We start from the raw sequence: 5,784 nt of genomic DNA, 5'->3' as shown, positions 1-5,784 counted from the left end.
CACTGCGTATTCTAATTGTTCTTCCTCCATCACACCTTCCTGGACATCGTAGAGACTCTTATAAACGGAAAAAACTTCCTCCACCAGCCTTCCACCCTTGACCTCCTCCTCCCTGCCAACACAGTGGCCATCACTTTCTTCCCAGAAAAAGCTTTCTTGAAGAAGAATCTTCCTCCAGCTCCTTTATCTTTGCGTTAAAAATGATTTTCTTGCCTTTCTCTTTCAATATTTTATCTCGTTGCTCTCTCACCTCCTTCAAGTCCTCCTCCACCTCCACCCCTATTCTTTTGCATTTATACAAAAAGTGCAGCTTTTCTTATAACATTAGTTATTTTCCTTCTCCTCTAAGTTTTCATGCTACACACCTTTTGCAAAAACATGGCAATGCGGCTTTTGGCCCAATCCCACCACCCAAGGATATTTACAAAGTCTCTTTTCTGTTTTACCAGCTCTTCCAGGTAAGTACCAACCCTTTCACACACATCATCATCATCCAATACAGCCACATTTAATTTCCATAGTCCTTTCCCAAACCTTACTCCAGCTCCCAGTTTTATCTTACAAAACAACATTTTATGATCTGAGAAAAGAACTAGGGCTACCTCGTACCCCTCCACCTCCACAAATTCCGATACAAAAATAAAATCTATGCGTGATGACACAGTGCCTTTATCTGAGAAATAAGTGTGTGCTACTTGTTCCCCCTCCACCTCCACAGCCACATCCTTCAATCTTATATCCGTGATTAATTCATTCAATAACCGGGAGGTCACATCCACACCTCCTCCCTCACTGATACCGTGCCTGTCACTCATCTTTCTTACACAGTTAAAATCACCCGCAACAATAGTAGTAACTTCCCGGCAATTGTAATTTCAACAGTTTCAGAAAATCCCTCCGCCCTCTCTTATCAGCTGGAGCATAACAGTTCAATAACCTTATTTTGCTGTTCTCAAATTCCAACATCACGGATAGACACCTTCCAGGCACCACCTCCTCATGTGATAGCACTTTGATATTGTCATTTTTGACTAATACCCCCACGCCTTCAGATCTAATCTCACAACAGGGGGTCCATATTGCAACACCCTTCTCTCATTTAGAGACATCATGGAGATCCTCCACTCCACACTCCTGTATACAGATAATATCTGCCTTCACAGACTGCAAATAGTCCATAATCAGGGCTTTTCTTACCCCGGACTTCAAGCTTCTCACGTTCAAAGAGGCTACAATAAGAGCCATTATCAAAAAAGGAAATCTAGCCATCACACTCATTTATGTTGTCCTTTCTGCTGACTAGCCTTCTCATGTCTCACTCTCCTGCTTCTTCTTGGTCCAGGTGAACTGGCGACCTCCTCTTCAGAGTCCCCAGGAGAGGCAATATGCAGGGAACCTTCCTCCCCGCTATCCCCCCCCCTTCCGTTTGCCCGACACCTGGGTCTCAGTTCCAGGGGTAAAGTCCATCCGCTGACCACATTCCAGACTTTTCTCGCTATCACCACCATCGTCATCATCTTCATCTTCCATTTCCTCCTCCTCACTGGAAGAAATGTCCCCAATCAGGACCGATGCTTCACAGGGACTATAAGTGGGGCTGTCGACCCGCTCCTTTCCCTCGATAATGATCTCCACACCCTCAGGTAAGTCCAGGGGTTGCTCAGCCGAACCACTTACCTCCATCTCATCTTCCCGGGGGGGATTGGCATCCACATCAGGACCACCCGCGTGGCCCCCTAAATCACCCTCTGCCATCTGGGGGGGTGCAGAGCCGTGGCCGGCATCATCCGCTGCTGCGTCCGCACCTGACCCCACTCCGCCACTCGCCCCAGCCGCGTCACTGGGTGGAACGTCACTGGGTGCGGACCTCTGGGTTTCGCTGGCATGCCCCCCTTTGGGAGCCTTCTGCTCAGCCCCCCATTCTTGTCTGCCCCTCCGTTCTTTCGCTTCTCCTCCCAATCTGGTACTTTGGTACTTTTTGCGTTCCCTTTCATATTCCGGGCACTCCCTGGCCAGATGACCAGCACGCTTACAAATGTCACATACCTTCCCCGCTTTACAATCCTTGGCCTTATGTCCCACCTGCTGACAAAGCCTGCATCTTTCGGATGAGTCACATTCATCACTTGTATGGCCATACATCAAGCACTTCCTGCAGTATTTAGGCTGGCCTTGATAAAACAAAAAACCCCTCTCTCCTCCGACCGTGAAGACGGGTGGTGGCCGTCTCACGCCCCCAATACATGTTGGGTCCAACTTAAATTTGCCAGAAAATATGTATTTTCCTGTCCAAATCTTGTATCTGTTCAGTACAGGTTCTCCCCCTCTTAACACCTCACAGTAATTATCCAGAAATGCTCTTGCAAGTACAGGGTCTGCAAACGGGTTGTACATGTGTACAATAATTACTTTCTCTTCCTCCATGAATAATGGGATTATCTGTAGTAGTTTCAAGGCTCCTTCTCCTTTTCTTTTTTCTGCTTTCTCAAAGATGTTCCAGCAGATCTCTGTGGAAGAAAAGGTCACATCATAAATTCCCTGATTTGGAAAATCCTGCAAACACATAATATCCCTCACCGCGGTATTAAAGGTCTCCATCAACACGTCCACAACGATCGTCTTCAACGTAACTTGCTCCTTAAAGCCTGGCATCACCAGGAACCTCAAAGAGTCCTTCAGACCACGATTCGCCATCCTGAAAGAAGGTCCAAGGATCCGCTCGCCCACCTAAGGGGCCCCACAAGGGGAACCCCCTAGCTCCGCCAACCGACCACCTACGCCTTTAGGAAGGCTATCGCTTCCCGTTGCCCGGGGACTAAGCCTAAGGCCAATAGCAGCATGGGGGGCCCCTCCGAAGAGGAACGATCCCCCCAAGGCCGACCGTCGGGTACCCTGGGCACCTCTTGGCTAATCACCGAATGCAGCAGAACTACACTGGATCTTGGCCAAAAGGCCGAGAAGCGATAACCCAATTATTCTCTGTTCCGAGCGAGCGGCTTTCTGGCCCCACTGGAGGGCTCGCTGAGAGTTGCCCATTTGCCTGTACCCGGCAATCACCCTTCCCCCCAGTCTAGGCTGTCCGGAGGTGTGAATCCGCAGCCAGACGGGTGTCGCTGGTCTACAGGCCTGATCCCCTGTCTACTGGACAATCCACCCTTTTCTGACACCTGCCCAACACTGCTGGAGCCCAATCATGACCTTCAGTCATCCCAAAATAAGAATTGCACACATTCAGGTGCTTCTCGTTGCTCCTCGTGCACGTTCAACAAGGAAAATCATTTGCATGGGCCGGCCTCCTAGTTAGCATAACGTGGACTTAGTTAACATAACGTGGTAGAAAATCGAGGGCCACTAGAGGGAGTCAAAGACTAAGGCATCCTCCGGATAAAAATAAAAAACCCTTGCCACAGCTGACTTTTCTAGCTAGCTGCTGCATGCAGCAAGGCACACAGCAATGGAGCAAATTCAGCCCCCTTGTTTGTCAGCAGAGTAGTCACTGCTTATTGAAGGCTTCATTTTGGGCCTTAGGAAAGAGAGAGCGAGGAGTAGAACACTAGCTGACTTGTCGAAAATTGGATGCCCTGACTAAATCTAGGTGTTGCTGTATAGGTAACTTCATAAAGTAGTGGCATTTGTCTTCATTGCTTCTTGTCACTTTCTTGCCAAAGACACAAGGGTTAAATGCCAGTTTATTAGAGCACGGAACCGAGTTTAAGCAAGAAACATTGTCAGCAACAAGAAGACACAAGACAAACAAGTTGGATGATGTTCCAGTTAAATCTATTTTTTGACACTGCGTAAGAGAGGGGTGCACAGGTCCTGGAGGTACTGCAATACCAGGTCGATGCGTGGAGTGGACAGAGCAAGCTCTTCTTCCATCTCCCTGTTCTAAAAATCCATTTAATATATGGTCCCCAGATAGGGGACGTATCAGATATTAAACTGATAAGAACAGATTTTTTTTTTTTTTTCAACGCTACTCAGACTGAATCACAGACTTAGGCATAACTCAACCCCGTACCATCACCAGAGCCGTGTTCTTTGCATCATACTAGCGTATCAGGACATAAGAAAAGGTAAAATCAAGAATAAAATAACATACACAGTAAAAAACAAAACATCCTATCCATCCCCCACCCGCCACTTCTCAAAATTCCAAAACACATTCGCCTCCTCCTCTCCCATTCTCCTCCTTTCCACCATCAGAACATAAAACATTTTTGCCATCACCCAATCAACACAATCTTTCTCAGTTAGCACCATTTTCTTTTTCACAAAAGCACACCGCGTTTCCCACATCGCTTCTTTTATCACTGCAGACACGACAAACATCTTACGTTGCTTTTCCTTGCTTCCTTCCACCAACCCAAAAACACATTTCTCAAGTGACACAACATCCACCTCCACCACTCTTCTCACAAAGCCATGCAATAGCGTCCACACTTTTACAGCAAAACTGCACTCCCAAAAAACATGCCTCACGCTTTCATCTGCCATACACCCATCTCTAGGGCATACTTCCCTCCTTACCAGATCTCTGGATTTTAAAAAAGACATTGTGGGCAAACAATTGTGAAACGCTAACCACACCACCTCCCGCTGTTTATTGGTCACACCTTTAAATAATAAACTTTTCCAGCAGCGTTCAGCTTTTCTAAGGCTTAGACCAAAAATATTGGTTGGCAATTCACCTCTCCTTAACCACAACCATAAGGACTCTTTTTTACGAGCTCCCTCCCCCAGCTCCTGTAACTTATTAATCAGAAAAAAACTTGACATTTTTAAATAATACACTGGCAATATCAGGGACATAGGTCTTGTGAGATCTCTTTCACACCACCCCCATTTTAGCAAGGGCCATCCAATCAAATAACGCATTAAGGCTGCTGCTTTCCCTCCCGCGTGAAAAGTCCTGAGGTGGACCAACCACCACTGGACTTCAAGGAAGAGGCCAACATTTGGAAAATTGTGTCCACCCAGCTGCATACACTTTGTCACCACTTCCCTAGACACCTTCTCCATTTTGGAACCCCAAAAGAAAACAAACAATGATCTTGTGATCTTCTGTACCCATCTCTTATTTGGTGGGAAAACTACAGAGCAATAAAGCAATAAAGGAAGGATCACCGCTTTAACAATCAAGGTTTTCCCAGACAAAGATAGCCTTCTGGTTTTCCATAGACTTAACTTCCTCTCAATTTTCTCAGCACATTTGGACGTGTTGACTTGGTTTGTCAGTTCCCTTTCAAAATGCACTCCTAATACAACCACCTCCTGCACAGTCTTCAGCTTACTTTTAGATGTATCGCATGTGCCACTCAGGACACACACACTACTCTTACCCCAGTTGACACGCAGTCCAGAGACCGCCCCAAAAATGCCAAGTTGAAGCTCTGCCCTCATCAGATATCTTGCCGTGTTACACAGAAAATTGACGTCATCCATGTAACAGAGGGCCTTAACTGGTTCATTCCCACAACCTGGCACAAATACTCCCCTGAAGCACTTGTCCCGCGCAACATGCCTCAAGAGAGGCTCAATCGCACAGATGAAGGCAACAGGCGACACAGGACACCCCTGTCTTACCCCCGACCTCACCTCCACCTCCCCTGACAACTTCCCGTTGACCAGGACCTGACTGCTAATGCCTTGGTACAAACACTCCACCATTTTAACAAAATCGTCAGGCACCCCCATCTGCCTTAGTACTGTAAACAGGTACTTATGTGTTACCCGATCATAAGCCTTTTCTAAGTCAATGCTTGCCACTGCCAAAGGCATATT

At 47.0% G+C, this 5,784-nt stretch overlaps 1 pseudogene; it reads right to left on the bottom strand.

Moving 5' to 3' along the window:
• Nucleotides 1–3,803: 3,803 nt before the first annotated feature.
• On the bottom strand, nucleotides 3,804–3,980 carry LOC120938636 (annotated as a pseudogene).
• Between the last annotated feature and the right edge of the window lie 1,804 nt (nucleotides 3,981–5,784).

Source organism: Rana temporaria, chromosome 4 (assembly GCF_905171775.1).
Source record: "Rana temporaria chromosome 4, aRanTem1.1, whole genome shotgun sequence".
Taxonomy (NCBI): domain Eukaryota; kingdom Metazoa; phylum Chordata; class Amphibia; order Anura; family Ranidae; genus Rana; species Rana temporaria.
This window is presented reverse-complemented; position numbering and strand designations above follow the sequence as displayed.